Source organism: Sparus aurata, chromosome 10, assembly GCF_900880675.1.
Source record: "Sparus aurata chromosome 10, fSpaAur1.1, whole genome shotgun sequence".
In the NCBI taxonomy this organism is placed as follows: Eukaryota; Metazoa; Chordata; class Actinopteri; order Spariformes; family Sparidae; genus Sparus; species Sparus aurata.
This window is the reverse complement of record NC_044196.1, coordinates 6,457,316-6,478,472: the sequence shown is the minus strand read 5'-3', so window position 1 is coordinate 6,478,472 and position 21,157 is coordinate 6,457,316. Positions and strand designations below refer to the sequence as shown.

Genomic DNA, 21,157 nt, shown 5'->3' with positions numbered 1-21,157 from the left:
CATCATTTAAATTTGCACACATTCCCCCTCACCAGGATTAATTTCTGGCTAATGGATGAAATTAACATGTTCTGTCATTATGTTACTATCGTATTTGTATCTGTGTTCTGTTTGTACTGAATGTGGTTCTGGCTTTTACTGGAAGTTGTAAGAAAGTGTCTGTCTGGCTGTCATTCCTGCATTAGATAATTTTCTGCAGCCTTTTTTTTGGCCAACCCAATTATAGCAAATTATTATTTTAAACTGAGCTTGATGTGCTATGTACATTATGGTAACATAATTAAATCTATTGAAGCACCATTACTTACCCTGTTCTTAGAATAGTTTTTTAGCCTTTGATGAATGACTAATACTAACATTCTGTCCTTTTCCAATTGCTTTTCAGACTCACATTTAAAAACCATATGGTATCTCATTAAAAACTGAAGGGCATTCTCAAGCTTTGATGTTAAGTGACAACTAATTCTGTTTGTTCTTTATAGACAATAAAATTATACGAAGTAGAAATGTATTTCAAAGACCTACCTGGAAGCTTTTGAGAACCTTGGAAGCTGCTGTGATGTGCATAGAGGGCATTCCTTTTATACTTTTGTGTGCAGCGCGACTGACAACTGTTGGATTAAGGAACATCCTGATCAAATAGCTGATGTGGTTTTTGTACCTTACCCACCCTATTCAATGTCAACATTACTGTCTGATCACATGTGACATCACAATGTTCATGTTTATGTCCTCTGGCTTTCCACAGAGCACACCCTTATTTGGATAGTGTTACTTTACTCAATCTGCATTTTGGTACATGCATGTTGACAGAGCTGCTGATCTGAGCTGCTGTTGTGTGGCTGATGCAGATCTACGTTGAGTCGTATTGGGTGTCTTGTTAAGTGTGACTTTGAACGGTTTGGCTGAGGCTAAAGGAACAATCCAAAAAAAAAAAAAATTAATAAAAGGGGGGAGGGGGTTTCACTGCCATCTTGCCTCTCTCCCACTAGGGCTCCCAACTGGGCTACTTGGGGCCGGGTGGGGGGCCCCCTCGCTTGCCTCGATGATCCCCCGTCCAGGCCTCAACCCTCATTGCAAAATTTTATCATCATCATAATATAAATCATTAATTATAATTGCAACAATTAGTCTTATGATAGTCATTTTATGATATTTTGGCTTACATAAGCTTATGTTATTATGTTCACATATATATTATCTTATCTTATTGCACAGCTCTTCTTAATGCTATAGAAAGCTCCATTCACTTGAATGGGGCTTCCCAACATTCGGCGGTCAATTATTTTCGTATAATTGACCGCTGCTAAGCATATTTGACTGTCGTCAAGGAAAGTGGCCTGTTTGCCTCTGATTCATGTATTTCGTAGCACTCCACTCTCTAAAATCTTTGCTCTGCAAGTAGTCCGGTCACTTATCACCCCAAAGTCTTCAGTCGCTAAGCGACGTCAGCTGATCTGTAGTCTACTTCATATCGTACTCCTAGGCCACTTTTATGGATGAGTTTCACTCCTCCTTGAACTGGCACCTTATTGTGGTGGAGGGGTTTGAGCACCTGAATGAACCTAGGAGCTATGTTGTCCGGGGCTTAATGCCCCTGGTAGGGTCTCCTAGGGCAAACAGGTCCTAGGTGACGGGTCAGACTAAGATCGGTTCTAAAGCCCCTAATGAAGAGATTAACAACGAGGAAGTGTACGTCGCCCAGATTGGCATCACCGGGGCCCCACCCTGGAGCCAGGCCTGGGGTTGGGGCTCGCAGGTGAGCGTCTGGTGGCCGGGTCTTTGCCCATGGGACCCGGCTGGGCGCAGCCCGAATGAGCGATGTGGGTCCGCCCTCCAGTAGGCTCACCACCCGCAGGAGGGTTCAGAAGGGGCAGGTGCAATGTGATTTGGGTGGCAGTCGTGGACGGGGTCCCCGGCGACCCAATCTTCGGGCAGTGACTCTAGCCATTGGGACATGGAATGTCACCTCGCTGGGGGGGAAGAGCCTGAGGTAGTGCGGGAGGCTGAGCGGTACCGGCTAGAGATAGTCGGGCTCACCTCCACGCACAGTTTGGGCTCTGGAACCCAACTCTTTGAGAGAGGCTGGACTCTCTCCTATTCTGGAGTTGCCCACTGTGAGAGGCGGCGAGCTGGTGTGGGCTTGCTTATAGCTCCCCAGCTCAGCCACCATGTGTTGGAGTTTACCCCGGTGAATGAGAGGGTCGCTTCCCTGCGCTTTCGGGTCGGGGATAGGTCTCTCACTGTTGTCTCGGCTTATGGGCCGAACAGCAGTGCAGAGTACCCGGCCTTCTTGGAGTCCCTGGGAGGGGTACTGGAGAGTGCTCCAACCGGGGACCCCATCGCTCTACTGGGGGACTTCAACGCCCACGTGGGCAGCGACGGTGTTACCTGGAGGGGTATGATTGGGAGGAACGGCCTCTCCAATCTGAACCCAAGTGGTGTTGTGTTACTGGACTTCTGTGCAAGTCACAGTTTGTCCATAACAAACACCATGTTCAAGCATAAGGGTGTCCATATGGTTGGCTCGGGGGACTCCTGAGGCAGCTGACCCGCAGGCTAAGCATGCGGCAGCACGGGCGGTCGTGGAAGCAAAAACTCGGGTCTGGGAAAAGTTCGGGGAGGCCATGGAGGAGGACTACCGGTCGGCCTCGAAGAAATTCTGGCAAACCATCAGGCGCCTCAGGAGGGGGAAGCAGTCTTCCACCTAAACACTGTTTACAGTGGAGGTGGGGAGCTGTTGACCTCAACTGGGGACATTGTCGGGCGGTGGAAGGAATACTTCGAGGATCTCCTCAATCCCACTGACACACCTTCCATGAAGGAAGCAGAGGCTGGGGGCTCAGAGGTTGACTCATTCATCACTCAAGCTGAAGTCACTGAGGTAGTTCAGAAGCTCCTCAGTGCCAAGGCACCGGGGGTGGATGAGATCCGCCCTGAGTACTTTAAGTTTCTGGAAGTTGTGGGGCTGTCTTGGTTGACACGCCTCTGCAGCATTGCGTGGCAGTCGGGGACAGTGCCTCTGGACTGGCAGACCGGGGTGGTGGTCCCCCATTCAAAAAGGGGGACCGGAGGGTGTGTTCTAACTATCGAGGGATCACACTCCTCAGCCTCCCTGGGAAAGTCTATTCCAGGGTACTGGAGAGGAGAATTCGGCCGATAGTCGAACCTCGGATCCAGGAGGAACAATGCGGTTTTAGTCCTGGCCGTGGAACACTGGACCAGCTCTATACCCTCTGCAGGGTGCTCGAGGGTTCGTGGGAGTTTGCCCAACCAGTCCACATGTGTTTTGTGGACTTGGAGAAAGCATTCGACCGTGTCCCTCATGGCATTCTGTGGGAGGTGCTCCGGGAGTACGGGGTCGGAGGCCCTCTATTAAGGGCTGTACGACCGGAGCAGGAGCCTGGTTCGCATTGCCGGCAGTAAGTCAGACCTGTTCCCAGTGCATGTTGGACTCCGGCAGGGCTGCCCTTTGTCACCGGTTCTGTTCATTATTTTTATGGACAGAATTTCTAGGTGCAGCCACGGGCCAGAGGGGATCTGGTTCGGGAGCTGCTGGATCTCATCTCTGCTTTTCGCAGATGATGTGGTCTTGTTGGCTCCTTCGAGCCAGGACCTCCAGCATGTCCTGGAGCGGTTTGCAGCTGAGTGTGAAGCGGCTGGGATGAGAATCAGCACCTCCAAGTCCGAGGCCATGGTTCTGGACCAGAAAAAGGTCTCCGGGTTGGGGGAGAGCTCCTGCCTCAAGTGAGGAGTTTAAGTATCTTGGGGTGTTGTACACTAGTGAGGGAAGGATGGAGCGTGAGCTTGATAGGCGAATCGGTGCAGCAGCCGCAGTAATGCGGTTGTTGTATCGGTCTGTCGTGGTGAAGAGAGAGCTGAGGCGAAAGGCAAAGCTCTCGATTTACCAGTCAATCTACATTCCTACCCTCACCTATGGCCATGAACTTTGGGTCATGACCGAAAGAATAAGATCCCGGATACAAGCTGCCGAAATGGGTTTCCTCCGCATGGTGGCAGGGCGCTCCCTTAGAGATAGGGTGAAGAGCTCTGTCACCCGGGAGGAGCTCGGAGTAGAGCCGCTGCTCCTCCACATCGAGAGGAGCCAGCTGAGGTGGCTCGGGCATCTGTTTTGGATGCCCCCAGGACGCCTTCCTCAGGAGGTGTTCCTGGCATGTCCCACCGGGAGGAGACCCCGAGGAAGACCCAGGACATGCTGGAGTGACTATGTCACTCAGCTGGCCTGGGAACGCCTTGGGATCCTCCCAGAGGAGCTGGAGGAAGTGTCCGGGGAGAGGGAAGTCTGGGTGTCCCTGCTCAGGCAGCTGCCCCCACGACCCGGCCCCGGATAACGCGGAAGAAGATGAATGGATGGATGGACGGTGATTTCAACTCTCGGCAAAAGGCTGAGTTGTCGTCGCCGGTCAAGAAAAGAAAAAAGGAGGAAAGAAGTGAAGACGGAGAAGAGAAACAGGGTCAGTTTGGCTAACGAATAGATTGTAAAAAGACACACTGTGTCAAGTTTTTTTTTCATGTTGGCAAGTAGCCGCATAATAAGCAGGATAATGTATAGAACGGCGGTCATTATCGGGAAATAAGTCCCTTCAGGACGGAAATTTCCCAATAATGACCGCCGTTCTATACATTACCCCTTACATATATTATATATTATAGTGTGCTATATTACATCCTGATATATAATAATGTCTCGCTTTGCCCCTATCATATCTCACATTATCTCTTCACACTACATTAGGCTAAATCATATTGCATATTATATTATAATGTCTCGTATTGCCCAATATTATCTTATTTTATCAGGTTAAATTATATGGCACTATACTATGTAGTATACTATGTATACTACTATAATATATCCCATATAGTGTTGCAGATTATACATATATATATACATATCATCATCGTATCATCAACTTTACGTTGTTTTCTGTTGTTATCTGTACTGTCTGTCCACGGTCTAAAAAAAAAAGTGTAACTTTGAACTGAATTATTATTTTTTTCTATCTTTTTTGGTGATCATTGCTTTTCCCCTCTTGTTTGAAACGAAAAGTTAACTATTATTTCAATCCATCCAATGATCTTTTCCTCAACCTAACCATAGAGTTTGGTTGCTTAAACCTAACCAAACTGACATGTAATTCAAAGAACATCCATCCCTCTACAAATGTTGATGTGCAATGCTGTTGGATTCACTTAAACCACTCCAAACTGGTCACCAAACAAAGTAGCTCGTGAGACACTGTGGTTAATGTTAACAAATCAGTAGAATCAGAAATCCTATTTGAAAAGGCTGGTTGGTAGAGATGTTACTGTAAAACATTGTATATCACATCAGTGCATTACATTTGAAGTGAACTTTCAAAAATGTTATCACTGAATTTGATAAGAACTACAACCTCATTCCTGCAGTAACTTTAGTTTAAGCAAGGAGTTTTGGAGCTATAAGTCTCAAGAATAATTCATAGCCTGATTTATATCACTTGTATCATTGTATTCCTAAAATGGTGAAAATCTTTTATTCTTATGGCTGTAGACAGTATTCTCTGATGAAAAATGTGAAGTGGTTAAAGAAACATTGCCATAACAACGGTATGAGCCTATCAACAGCTTTGCTCTTTTTCGGCGCTGGTCCACACCCTCCCTGCATCCTCTCCCCACCCTGTCTCTCCTAACATCCTTCCTCCCGTTCTCTCCCCTTCCTTTTTTTTACATTTCACCCTTTTTCTCTCTGTCTGCTCTACGTCCCACTTGCCTTCACTCTCCACTCTGTCCAGGTCCACTGTCTCCAAGTTTCTCTCCGTTTTTTTCTCATCTCTGTCTATATTTCATTCATTTTTTCCTCTCGTCTGTCTATTTAGCAACTCTTCTGCTTACTCATTCTCAACCCCTTTCTTCTCTTGCCAACTGCTGCCTATCCTGTCACCTTGACATCCTGTGTGACCTTCTTCTCTGTCCCATCTGCGTCTCTCCACACCTCCATCTCCCTCCTCTCACTTCATCTCTCCATTCCCTCATTCGTTCCCGCTTGTGTACTCTTTACTTTTTTCCCTCTCTTTCTTGAATTGCATACTCTATGAGAGGTGTGTTTCTGCATGTGTGTGTGTCTGCTGACGTGTTTGCATGTGACGAGCCAGTAGGTGTGCATGTGTGCATGTGTGTGTTACAGTTTTTTTTCAATTGCTTAAGCACGATTTCGAATAGAGGGCCCGGTTTTTCAAAACACTACACACAATTAGCACAACCATACACACAATTAGCAGAACACCTCACATCCTTTGCAAAATGAAACACTCTTGTAAAAACTATACACTACTTTATAAAAATGATATTTTGTTACCATATGAAAACACACACGTTTCATATGACTTAATTTTGTCTGAACCAGTTACACACTGCTGCGCTTAACCTTAAACACTTTCAGCAATTCTACTCCTCAGTTATTTGAGTAATGTAAGTACACAGAGAAAGTGCAAATATACAATACTAAAAATTCACCAAATACAACACAAGACCAATGCTGAAGAGTGATGAAAATATAATTCATTTAGCTAAATCAGTCAAAATTTCAACAAAAGATGTCTGTGCTACAACAGTACTGTGCATAACACCCAAAACAAACAAACAAACCAAAAAATACACACCCAATCAAAAAAAAAAAAAAAGATACTATACATCACAGGCGATATCTTCATTAGCAAGACAACGAGGGAAGAACCGCCGTGCATGTCGAATCCATCCTTGAATGGCTATGGCGTCAATTTGGTCACAGGCCTCCTCCATGGCCTCAATGAGGGGCACTTGAGCCTGGGGCTGCAGATCATACACCTTCCACCGCCACGTTGAGAAGAACTCCTCGATTGGATTGAGAAATGGAGAGTATGGTGGAAGGTATAGCACAGAAAATTGAGGATTGTGCTGAAACCAGTTGTGGACCTGTGCAGAGCGGTGGAATGATACATTGTCCCAGATGACAATGTATTGCATCTGTTGTATTTGGTTCACTGTGAGGATGTTGTGCAGTTGGTCCAGAAATGTCAGAATGTGAGCTGTGTTATAAGGGCCCATATTGGCATGACGGAGGAGGACCCCATTCTGTGTAATGGCAGCGCAGAGGGTGATGTTACCCCCACGCTGTCCTGGGACGTTGATTATAGCCCTGTGGCCAATGATGTTTCTGCCTCTCCTTCTTGATTTTGTGAGGTTAAACCCTGCCTCATTGATGTAGATAAACTTGTGTGGGATTTCTTCAGCATCCATCTGTAAAACTCTCTGTAATACAGTGAAAGACAAGATTGTGTAGTTTAGCATGGATCTAATACACAGTAAATTTAGCTTGCAGTGTGTAACATCACAGTGCTAAAGTGAACAATACATACCTCCACATGTGCATGCTGCAGTTGTTTGACCCTCTCCGAATTCCGCACAAAAGGCACTCGATACAGTTGTTTCATTTGAAGTTGATTTTTTTTCAGGATGCGTGCCAGTGTTGAGAGAGAGACCTGATGAACATTATTGCAAACGCCATCGTCGCCAATGATGTTGACTTGAATTTCTCGGAGAGTTATTGCCTGAGTGTTGTGTTTAACCAATTTGATAATGAGTGTGGTCATTTGAAAGTCAGTGCTTTGGAATTTGCAAGGAAGTGACATCATGTTATGCATCTGTGTCTAATGTATACATGTGTGTTTAGTGTTTTGCAATTTACTGTGTGCAGTCATTTGCAAAAAGTGTGAAGCTGACATTGTGCTTATAGTTGTGCTAATCTGTTCCGGAGTTTTGCTCCTTGAGTGTAAGGTTTTTATAATTGTGTACGACTTTTGATTTTAGTGTTTATGCAATCCAAAAAAACTGTAATGCTTGAACCCTACATCCTGTAAACTGGCCCTTTTTTGTGTATTCTCTCTAGAGTTGTGTTTGTCTGCCAATTACTATCTTTCTATATTTGGCACATTGCGTACAGTTGATCACATGTGATTGCTGTTTATATTGTGAGTGTTTGCCCAGCCACAAAATAATAATAATAACCTAATTTTCTTTGTGACACATTGACATAGTACCTTGTTAGAGAGCAGTCAAATCAGCCAGGCATTCTTCTGGCCGCAGAGTACCTGACAGTCTGCCATGAGGGACACGATCCAGAGTGACTGCTCTCTCTAAGTACTTAACCTCTTGTTAGAGGAGGGGACTGTAATAAAATGGTGTGTGATATAGTTAATGTACGCACCATCTGGTTCCTGGTCAAAGGCTCAGCAATCTTTCAGAAACATATTATACAGGAATTATCTTATGGCATTGGAAATTGATGATGATGTATATATTTTGACATGTGTTTTAAATTCAAAGATAAGTAAGATTGTTAAAGTAATGCTGGATTTTTATTTGATGCGACAGCGAAAAATAGGAAAGGACAAGTGATACAAAAAAAATCTTAAATTGGTCATAGCCTGCAATAGCACATTGTAAACGTTAGATAAAGTCAGTATTTATACATTGATAGAGGGGATGTTCAATGATGTTGCCCCGCCATCAGTATTGGGCCTGGAAGGCATTACAGTTTTTCTCAATTGTTTACACACAAAACTGGTAATTGAGACACAATGACCGCAACATGTAACTCATGCACCGACCCCTGAACCAATTCTGCTAAAGTACAAGCACAATTCCTGCTTTACACTCAAATTGCAGTTCTAAAACACACTTTTTCAAAACACTACACACAATTCTCTGCATTTGGCACAATTTTCATAAAGAAAATCTCTTGTTTTCACAAGGAACACACTGTCATTCAAAATTCTAAAGTTAATTGTCCTACTATGCACACTGACTCATCACATGGGCAAACACCTGGACACCCTACAAAACACATTCATTCCACCAGAGCAGCTCAGGTATGTTGTCATTTGGGACAACTTAAGTTTCCACTGGGCTGCTCTGGTTCGTAACTGGTTCACTGCCTAACCACGCTTTATAGTTGTTTACCTCCCTCCAAATTCTCCTTTCCTCAATCCTATTGACAGTTTTTTTTTTGCCTGGAGATGGAAAGTATCTGACCGAAATCCATAAATGCGTATACCCCTTCTCCAATCTATGGAAGACGCATGTGGAGATATAGCAGTTATATTTCTCTTGCTGCTTGGTCAGGGAAAACTTTGCTTGTGATGTGGATGAGGTGCTGTGGCCAGACCGAAACAGAGAAGAGCATGCTGCACAGTTTTTTTTTTCCTTTTTTTTTTTTTTTTACTGTAACTGTGTACAGTAAATTTTTCTGTTGTTTTATAGGTAGACCATATATTGTTGTATATGCAGCTTTGTGTTGGTTGGGATGTACACTGTGTACATTGTTTTTGTGGGAAAAATAAAATATATCTGTTACTGTGTATTTGTGTGTTCTGAGTATAAAAACAATATTCTCAAATATTTTACAACACACTTATGTATGTACTGACTGTAGTAAGTGTAACTGAACAAAAAAGGCCTAAATCAATATGATGAATGAAGAAGAAGTGTTTTCCATTCATCATAGTGTTTTACACTGAGCACATCAGTGTTCAACTGGTTCTTATACATGTCTATTCATTTGATGGTTTGTGTGTGTCATTTGAAAACAAAATACCATTTTGAGAAGAAATAACATTGTTGTGAATGTAAAGTTTCCTTTTGCAGGAGAATTGAGGGGTTTTGCCCGTTGTGTGTGTGATTTTTGATTTGTGTGTAGAGTTCTGAGAGTATGAGGCATGCTTTCAGAAAATGTGTGTAAACAATCGAGAAAAACTGTAAAATTAAAGATTGGCCTGAAGTCACCATTTCAATGAACATTACTTAGGGAATGTGCACATTTGAAACGTATTTTATGTGTGCAGCTGTCAGTGGGCCATCACAGAGTAATCAAAATAACCTGTTTATTCCAATATGGGAGAGATTCAGTGTTTTCTTCAATTATTGAAAAAAAAAAAAGAAAAACAGCAGCTTTTTTGCTGTGTTAGGACCATGAATGTACCCAAATCTTAACATATTTTTTGGGAAAGCGGATATTTCTCCTGACCGAAATTATGCTTTATTATTTGAAGGCAAAAATCACTGATTTAACGCACCACCCAGCGAGCATGGTGGCATGATAACCCCTTGGAGCACAGCTAACATTTCTGTCAATTATAACATAATTCAAATTAACATTTGTTTGTTTGTTTGTTGTAATGTGTTCCTCTGATGATGTTATTCTTACAAGATTAACCATACGCTGTCATCATATTGTAAGTGCTGATTTTTTTCTCCCTCAAGTTTCATGACGAAAACTTCATTTCCTCTCCAGCCACGGTTTTCAGGGAGATGGGATCTTACAGTGTGCCTCACTGCTGCACATGTGTACTTGCCAAATTTGTGAAGACATCACATGTTTGACAGAAGAAAGGAAGAAGGGAAGACAGAAAGACAGATAAAGAGGGGTGTTAAGAGGGAATCTCAGTGAAAGAGCAGACTCTACACCGGCTCTCCAGGGAAGCACTCTCTGCTCAATCGCTTGCTCTTAGGTCCCCTCTAATGACATCTCTAGCACCAGATTGCCTCCCCCCGCTAGAGTACTTGTTTCAGTCTATTTTTCCAGAGAGAAGTTCCTAAAACGGGGTGTTGAGCATGTGTAGGTGGGGGGAGGCAGTCTCTCAGGCAATCAAATGATAGGATTTTCTCTTCCAATCATTTCTGATAGCGTGTCTCTTTCCTCTCCTCTGGCTTCTGGTGTGCCAAAGAGAAGGGAATGAAAGAAAAAAAACAAAGCACTGAATTTGTCCTTCTGTCCTTGGTCTTCATATCCACGAAGATCATTTGTCTGGTTTTTAGGTAAGTCATTTTCAAGCTGCTTGTCTTTCATTTCTCCTCTCCACTGATCTGAATACCAATTCTTTACTTCCTGTTTTCCACAACATTTAAAGAACCTGGTGGCTCAGCTGACTAAAGTACTTGCACTAAGAATTAGGTTGCTCTTCTAAAGCTGCTAAAAAAGAAGCCTAAAAAAAACAGGCTCCAGGTCAGCAGAAATGTCTCCAGATGTAAAGCATGACCAGAAAGATAGCGTAGTTGCTCCTCCTCTCTCAGTGCACTGAAAGTTATGCTGCCTCAGAAATGTGGCAAAACGCCTGATAATATAATACCAATGGAGGTCAACTGAGCTGTGGAGCTTGAGTATTTGTGCAATTAGGTTCTACAGCACAAGCTCAAGTAGAACAGACTCTGAATACTCAGGATAGATCTTGGCATTAATTTACTGAAGCCGACTCTTACTCCTCTGCACAGTATTGTGGATGTTCATTTACACATAAGCCCATTGCCAGCAATCAGTCATCCAAATCACCCGCCCAAAGTCTTCACTTTATACCAAATAGTTCATAACTCCGAAAGATAAACTTTCCTGTACTGTTAAAACTTTTAAATGTACAACTTAATAATGTCATGCAAAACTCTGTCTTTACTGGCTGTTTGTGTTTGTTTTACACTCACAACTTTTTTTGGAGGGGCTGATAGCATGCCATTTTACATTTACAGTTCTTATCCTTACAATCGCATGTCTCTACACCTGGTCAGACTGCCAGGTGAGAGCCATTGCCAAGTTACAACGTTTACTGCAGTCCAGTTTCTTCTTGTGACGAAACCAAATCAATGTACTGCTTCAGTGTGGGACCCCTGGGAGATCCTATTGGTCCCAAAGCACAGGTTGCCAATGTCTTGAGATCCTCTGATGATCTTACCCAACGATCTGTAAGCTGTCTGCTATCACTTGACCATAAACACAATTCCGGATACACTGTTCAACTGAAGACTGGGTAAGGAATTCTGGATTCTTTTTTGTTTTGCCCAAACCATGACCAAGATCATCAATGAGAAGATGGAAGACCAAAGCTGTGCTCTGTAAGTCTGATGGTACAGTAAGGCATCAAAACAAAGTATAATTTATATCACTGTCATCATCTTAGGTGCAGCCAGAATCAACAACATCAACAACAACAAATTAAGTTAATTGTTGTAGCTGCAAATAACTACTAATTTCAATTGTCATGTCATGTTATTGTCGCATCATAGAACTTGCAGTGATTGAGCAACTGAGCAGTGACATATAATGGTTTTGGAAGGCACTGAGAAATGATGGACCATCAGATCTGAAAATACTACTCATGGTTGTTCTGTAGGGCATGGACAAACAATTCTGTGTTCTGAGTTACTCTACTATGTCCTGGTTCAAATGTCACCATAAGGTCTTAATTCTTTGTCATGCAATGCTAATCCCGCTGCGAACTTGGCCTAGGGCAGCCTTATCACTAAAATGACCAAATAGGTCGACTGTGAAGCAGCTATCAATTAAGACGTTTCTTCATAGGCGGCAACATCTAGTGGCCTTAGTAATATATTCAGATTTCAGTAATTATAAAGGGAGTAAAGGAGGAGTCAGGCGATGTTGTACAATGTGCGAGAAAAATCCGTGTACAACAACAAGAACAAGACTTTCACCCAGGAGACTGCTGGTATCCCTGCCCATTTTATCCAGTCAGGACAGAGAACTTCATAAAGAGGCGGTCCAGTCTGACTGACGAACAGACAGAGACCAGGATCCTCCAGCTCTGGTGCCTACACTGGCAATGTCAGAGCAGGGAAAACTACCAATTCCTGAGCTCCCATTGACTGATTGTACCAAACAGGCCAAGAGTAGAAAAAATGCACAAGAGAGAGGTGAAGAGCGCTGCCTCGAAACAAAGAAAGGAGTTGTGTGACATTGAGAGTGTGGTGACATTAGAGAGGAATGTGGGGATTGCTAACTACAAAACCGAGAGGAAGTTAGCTGAAATGATAACTCTAAGTGCTAAATCGAAGGCAACTGGACTTGTTTCAATTTCTTGAAGACATTTCACCTCTCATCCAAGAGGCTTCTTCAGTTCTTAAAACGATAACACTTACAGCAGCTTTATCCTGAACCATGATGTTTTCATAAACTTAAACAAGTTGTTTAAGTGTCAAAACTCAACCAAATATTCGTATGACAAACATATTGTACCCCTTTAGCTGGCTAGCTGCATCATATCATTTTGGGAAAGGTGATTATGACAATTTGGGAGTGACTGCTAATCGACCTAAATTGCCTCCATCCCCTTTTACAAACATTGTTAAATAAACTAAAGTGAAGTTTGCAGTTAGGGTTGATTGCATTTCACATGTTCAAGTGAAGGAGTAGTGTTTGCTCTTCTTGTATGCCATCCACCCTCTGGGAGTCTACACTCCGTGGTTGAGTAGTTGTCTGGAAGCCGAGGTGCCTGTTGATGAAGGCAGCGACCTTATGTTCTGGAACAGGTCGCACCTGATTTCCTCTATTCCATTTTTTCCTGTCTGCTGTATGTGTCTCTATCTTCCCCCAATGCTCGTGCCTCCTCTCTCACTTCCTTACCTTCAATCTGCCCTTTCCCTGCTTCTCTTTGACTCTCTCCCTCATTTTGTTTGTCTCCCTCTTCCATCGGTCCCTTCCCCACATCCTTGATCCTCTTTACTCCCGCTGCAGCTCACATCCCGTAAATATCAGTATGAAATTGCTGTTTTTGTACATGCGGGCTTGGTTATCACGCTGTTTGTTTTCTCCAGCAACACCATGCCGCAGAGTCACTTTTTGCCACATGAATGAACATGATCTGTTCTCTTATCCGTGTGGTCTACACAGAAGCGAACCCTACAGAGGAGCTGAAGAAACAGCCAGGAAGTATTTTTTTCCCGTCTTGACTCGGCAGGCAGTCAGTGCGATGAAATGGATTTTCAGCTGATTAAGCACAGCACATGTCACGCTGTGAGCACTCACCCAAAGTAGAATATACGTCCAAGTATGTTTAAAACTATGTCCATGTTAAACAATGGTAATTGATTTGTGGACACATAATGCTGAAACGTGCATCTTGTATCCGTCCCATCTGTTACATGTCGGAATGTTTGCCGACAAAGTGTCACGCAGACAAGTACACATACAGAAAGCACACATACTCTTATGAACAAGGTAGGACCTTGATAACGATATCACTATCAATGTCAACAAAGGGGAAGAAAAAATCATATAACTCATATTACTGTCACAATAATATTCTGTGTTTTACTAATCTACCCACATCTAACCATTGAACAGTCACAATAAGCAAGTTCCATGTTGTTGCTTTAACTAATCTCTGTTGGATCTGTACCAGATGACCTGGAGGCAGACCTGCTTTTCTGCCTACCAGCTGTCACTGCTGAGTCATATCTTCTAACTTATCTCCTGTTTAATTTGCAAATAAGAAAGCAACTGTGAAAATAATTTAAAAAAAACCTTCCTGAGGTGGTAAAGTTGGTGTATTAAGTACAATGAAACAGGACTTGGTAAATAAATCATGATATACATGAATCATGTGACTTGAAGCCTCTGCTCCACTTAAGAGGAGAAAAATACCGCCACCAGCTGTTTATCTCGACGTAGCAACTCTTAATAACTGTATGACAGTGGGGAATGTAAACATACATCCAGCTGCATTTTCTTTTGCCAGTTTTCTCAAGATGTGTTGGAACTTGCCCCACGTTCAGATGGAAACGTAGTTAATGTCTTCGATTGCTTATGCTGCATGTTTCTCACAAGCACGTGCTTGCCTTATTCGACCAAGAGGGTTTTCACTACAACTATTCAGCCTCCTAAATCTGCTTGGGTTAAAACAGGTTAGGATTGGCCATTTGAGTGTGTCAAAATAGTTGAGATCCATTTACTCCTGTCTAATATAAATACCAGTATGTACACACACACAGAGAAAGTTGAGAGTCATACACTCCTGTCAGACACAAATACAAAAAAGGGACATTATACTTAGTCCTGAAATGATTCTGCAATATATCAAAACTTTACTTGCTGCACTGTGTTTGCCATAAATTCATTGGAAAGTGTTAAACCATTACATTAAAGGTGTGTTGAAATAGGAAGTGAAGAGGAAAGGGCAACACAGGGTGTCTGTGAAAAAGAGGAAGTGTTACACTCAAGGCTCTGTCTGTCATTCTGTCTCTGATGATCATTTTTGACTTAGTATTAACTTTGCAAAGTTAAAGGAGGTGTAAGGTGTAACCATGATGTATTGAAGTTTAGAGATCTAATGAAAATCAGTTTGTGGGTGTGGGAAGAACATCATAGGTGGCTCTGATGATAAAGCTGATTTGGCTTCCTTCCAGCTCCCAAAGATCCTTCCATTTGAGCTTAGATGTTCCAGGTTTCCCAGCTGGTCCATTGGCCCTGTTTGGACTGCGAGATTGCCTTTGCGCATCTGTCTGCCTCCTCTTGTTGCCGCACCTGAGCAACCACCAGCTTTCTCCTCCGGGTCGATGTTGCCTTGTGCCATGTGGTTCGACTTGTCCTAAGTCCAAACTAGGGGTGTGCCAAAATATCGATACTACGATATATCGCGATATTTGCGATATTTCGTCTTGAGGTACGTTATCGATACACTGGTGCCAAATATCAATATTTAAAAATGTAAAAAAAAAAAAAATAATAATAATTTTTTTTTTTTTTGGCCCACCACCACCACCCGTCTTCGGAGGACAGCTTTATCTTTATTCAAACATCGGGATACAACGAAATAAAATTAAAAAAATCATTTAAGCAGCTCTGAAATCCACACATAGATATTTAATGATAGTTGTAGTCAGTGTGTGTGTTAAGAAGAGACACTGTGCAATATACTCTTTGTTTACTTGGCTGTCATTCATGTGAAATTGATTGCCAATGTTTTGTAATTCCTGTGAAATGGATTCAGTGCAGTCAATAAATTCTGAATTTCTTTAGTGACACAGATATCGTGATGTATTGTGGATGAAATTTCTTGCAATATATTGATTATCGCAGAATCGCTGTATCGTGATATTATCGTTATCGTGGGCAAAATATCGTGATGGTATCGTATCGCGAGGTACCTGGTGATACCCAGCCCTAGTCCAAACCCACCTCTTCCATGCTGCACCTGTCCTACAATGTCTCCATGCCTGAGAGCAGATTTTGCTTGCTGTACGGCCTCAGGTGGGATCCATTTCCTCCCAGTTGCCAGTCTGGGAGCAGCCACTCGGATCATGTCATCTTGCAACTCGGTCAGGGTCATGTTTAGCCTCACTTTGGTGCATTTAAACTCCTCTGTGAGGCTAGAGACAGGCATATCAAAATATGTAAACACCAACGACTCAAAATGCACACCAGTACAGTAGGTGGGAATAAGGTCCACGCCAACCAAAATGATAAGTTGTTAAGTTGTTATATGTTATTGGACTCAGAAGTGCTGACACAGAGTAGACAAACCAATGCTCTGCCATTGTTGTTGTTTCAGGTGCAAGCTCATTACACGGAGCAACATAGGGCTTGCACAATTTGGGATGACAGTCTGTTGGTGATGGTCCAAACAGACCACACAGATTCAGAGAAACCATGACATTTTACAAATCTGCACTTTTGAAGGCGTTCTAAAAATTCTCCAATTTAGTGACCCAAAAAGGCCCTTTCATCTGAATGAGATGACTAAAATACATACATCGTGACTGCCAGCATTAAAACTCAGGTCTTACATGTAAAACACGAGTGTGAAAAGTAAGAAGGAAAAAAAAGAATTTACCATTCAGAGACATCCTGCTGTAAACGTGTCTCTTCCACCGTCTCTGCCTCTTCACTCTCCCGTTCGGGTTCCGACTCTGGCTCGTACATAAATGCCTGAATTCCGCAAGGTTCGTCATTTAGTGTGTGCGCCATGACAGGGGGCTGTTTATGTTGTGGAGTCTGTGTGTGCATGCAGGCTCGCCCCCATTCCGGCTCTGTCCTTCCTGCGGCCAATCAACACGCGCCTCATTACATATTAATACAATGCACATCCGGACCGGTCAAAACCTCGCGCATAATCTTGCGTGAGAAAGTCGCGGTATGAAAACGTGTCAGAACAAGCTCTATGTTTGATTTTTTTATTCATTTTTTTTTCTAATAAGTTTTAAGAATTGATCCAAAGTGATCCAAGAGGGACTGGATATGTAAAAAACCAGGTGATGACTCCTTTAAAGTTTGTATTTACAGTTATATTTCTACATTATTTGTATAGTCTGCACTTAGATACTTTGCCCTGTTTGTCCGTCCTGTGTTGTTTTATGTGCAGCATATAAATGCAGACAACCCTGTGAACATATCCCTGACACAGCCCTTCTTATTGCATTGTGAAATCTCAAATATTGAATATATATCAAAAATGTGAAGTGTTTAAGCTTTTTTTTTTACTGGACTTAATATTTATATTAAAACTACATGTCCTGAAACACAAATATACATTTACAGTAGTTATGTCATTCATGTTTTTTATGTTTTACATTGTTTGTAATTCCACTTTTCAATTTAGAGTGACCTGATGCATTCTTCTGCATAATGAAATAAAACTTCTTTTTTTCAATTTTAACGTATGTTTTTTACATAAATGAAGATATTTTGTATTTACAGTGATATTTCTACACTCTTTGTATAGTCTGCAGTTCGCTGTGTGGAGACTAATTGTCACAAATTGTTCTGATGATTCTGAAGATGATTCTGTGTGTTTTCAGATTTAGATATTAAAGACACCTGAGGAGGATTAAAACCATGAGTGAAACATAAATGTAAATGTAACATAAAAGCCAAGAGTCAAAATAAACCTGAAAACTGGGAAATTCTGTGAAATCGGGAAAGTCAACATAGGAAGTCAGGGATGGATATTTGGGTCAAACAAGCACAGAACTTTCACACAGGAGACTACATGTTCATGTACTGTCTAAAACCTGAAGTGATATTTTAGATTACCGTTATGTTAAGTTATGTGGTTATGTAATGTAATGTAGGTGCATTCATAACTGAAATCATATATAAGTAAATAATAAGTAATGCAGTGGTTTTAACAAAAACTACAGTATTTTGCTAACCTAATCAGTCTCTGACCATTTGATGATGTCACTGGTTAACAGTCTATATATTCTTTTATTGGATCATACAATACAACAAAGTGCTGTTTCCTGTGTGGAGGGAGAGCCACAGCTCATCGGTGTAGCTTCACTTGCAGCATGTATACTGACCACCGTGCTGCTGCAGATGCACTGAAATAACTTCTCATTGTTGCAGTTTTTCAGAAGTAAATCTCCACACTGAGGTTGACCAACAAACTCATCATCAGGAAGCTTCAATTCAATTTGGAAATGTATGTGTCAGTGACTTTTAATTGAAATGACAGATAATGTAACAATAAGACGAAAAAGAAGTCCTCTAATTATTATGAAATTAAAGGAGCTGGAGATGTAGAAGAATCAGAATGAAGATGGATGTAAAGTGCAGTAGATGTTTAGTTGTGGACATTTGTCAGTGTGTCAGTGTGATCATGGTCTGACTCTGACTGAACTCTGGACTGCATGTGATGTGTTTGAGTTGTGTTGCTGTTAAACAGTCCTGTCTGTTGTGTCAGTGCTGCTGCTGTCATGGTACCGTTTGGTTTTTAGTTTTCTGAAAAAGTCAGAACTCTAATCCTCGCCTGTAGTTTAATCTCCATCTTGGTAAAGACAGATACATCACAGCTGACTTCTAATTTTAATTTTTTTTACTGCTAATATTTGATATTGAGCAATTTTATGCTGTTTCTATGATGTCATGTGTCGTCAACTATACTTTCAAACTATCCCGAGTTATTTCACATTATATTACATCCCAATATATGTGTGTATGTGAATAAATATACTTTATAACTCTACTACTACTCTATACTCTCTCAGAGCTGCTGTACATTACATGATCTTTAATGATCCATATTCACATTTGATTCTCATTTTCATGTGACACGTTGCTCCATATTTCATATCCAATGGTCCTATTAACGTGTTAATACATGTTATTGAAATGCTAATAATAAGAAAACAGCTGAACATTGTGTCTGATAATACACATGTAAATATAGGTGTTTTCTACTTTATACTGAAGTACATTTAATACCAGATTGACTCTGATGTACAAGTTTTCATCAGAGCAGAGTGTTTGTAGACAGTACTGCTGTTAGCCATGTTGGTGCCCTAAGCATAACTCCTTTATGATTTGTTTTTGCCGGTTTAACTTTTTATTACCAAACTTATAACTCAATACCAATAACACATTAGCAGCATCACAATGTAACACTCAGGAACAATAAAACGAAAAAGGAAAATCAGCTTTGTAAACACAGCACACAGAACAGGTCATACAGGTCTCTACATTGTCACCTGCTGATGGACTCTCAATGACAGGACTTGTGCTTTCAGAGGTGGTTCTCTGCTGTGTGTCTGTCCCTAAACTGCTGGTTGAGGTGGTTGATCAGGACTCGGTACTGTTGTGGAGTCTACAGACCTGCTGGCCAGCTGGAGTTGATGTGTGCCTGAACTGCTTGTAGATGGTTGCTCATCATCTGTATCTTCCTCTTGGCCACCTTCTCCTCCTTGTATGTATCTCAGCACTGACCCTGCATTCATTTAGAAACACGAAGAAAAAGAATCACATAAACATTTAAAACTGAAAGCATGCAACCAAGCAGCTCTTCCCCTTTATTATTTATTTATCATACGATAAATCTAATATAAAAAGCATAATAGATGGAGTTGCAATATTACACACAATTCAACAATAATGTTTGCTTTATGTCATTCATAATGACATTTTATATTCATATCTCACCTGCAGGAATAAGAGCAAAATTATACACCTTACACAAGACTACATTTATGAATGAAATATTTATTGTGCTTAATATTCTTGTTTATTTGTCCTAAACAGCCAACAGCGTGTATCACTGCTTAATTAACTGTTATATTAGTAAATCATACTTTTAAAGTTCTCGGGCATGTAATGTCTCCTCATGTTCTTATCTTCCGCCTCCCTCCAACCCTCCCAGATCCCCAATTCTTATCACCATCTTCCTTTTCTCCCAGTGTATGGGACTGCTTCTTGCATATAAATCATGTTTTTACAATGCCAGTTATGCTGGTAAACAGTTCTTAAAAAAAAACAAAACACAGTTCTAAGAGCACAATATGTAAGATGTAAGATAATGTAAGAAACTACCCATTCATTTGCATTGTAGTGGAGGAGAGCAGAGATGGAATGTGGAGTCAGAAATATATCTGTCAAACATTATTTGTTCCACCATTTCAATCATTTCTTCTTTGAAGTGAATCTAAAATGTGAGGAATGTGAAGTCTGAAAATACATTTGTTCAATTTTGAATAACTTAGGGTATTTTTATTGTGGGGGGACAATTCATGTTTTTCAGAAATTGACGTGTCCCCCCGTCCCCCCCAGGAACTGCACCCATGCGCTACAGGTAACAAATGGTCTGAAGCGAGAGGAATTGTTGGCCTACCTTGTGCACTGACTGCTAACTGTACCTGAGAAAGTATTGACCACTGTCACGTCAAAATAAACCATAAAGTACTGATCAATATCTAAAGTAAAGTCACAGCTGGCTGGCGTCAGTAAAATGCATAGATAATGTTTAACAGTAAAATCTCAATTTAGCTTGCCCATAAGTTCTAATATATCTGAGTTTGCTAACATTAGCAATAACGTCAGCCAGTTGGAGGTGCATGCTGGGAAAACCATCACATTAGCAGCACATGAATGATTAAACATGGACTTACCTGCAAGTGATGCGCGGGCATCATCTCACAGCTTCTTCTTTCTTGTCTCTGCTCCTGCTGTGTTTTCGGGGCCATTTCCAAAGAAGCTGCTGTCAAACTTCGTCAGGTGCAATCCAACAGACCCCTGAGATAGAGGAGGGGCACCCACAGGGAGCTGGGAAGATGAGCGTGTGTTTTTTTTTTTTTTGGGGGGGGGGGCACCATCTTTACTTTCTTTAGCAATTATATATATATATCTGTTTTTCTGCCTGTTTTGTGATATACATGCCTAAAATGTGCGTAATATTTATATAGGTAAATAATATCTATAATAATAATATATAGATTTTTCATGATGTTTTTATTCCTCAGAGGAAGAAGAAGAAAGAAGAAAAAGAAGCTCTCAGATGTTTCATAAATCATCACTGACAACATTACAGTGAGATATCAGAAGTCTCTCTCTCTGATCTGCTGTGTTGAA

General features: G+C 41.6%; 1 long non-coding RNA gene across 1 annotated transcript in view; it reads right to left on the bottom strand.

Annotated features, from left to right (window-relative positions):
- LOC115589895 (uncharacterized) overlaps positions 1-20,867 on the bottom strand; it is a 42,647-nt gene extending 21,780 nt beyond the window's left edge. Inside the window, exons 1-2 of the long non-coding RNA XR_003985632.1 lie at positions 20,698-20,867; positions 19,412-19,523 (exon numbers count right to left, since the gene is read on the bottom strand). This is a non-coding gene — a long non-coding RNA (uncharacterized LOC115589895). The remainder of the gene's footprint in view (positions 1-19,411; positions 19,524-20,697) is intronic.
- Between the last annotated feature and the right edge of the window lie 290 nt (positions 20,868-21,157).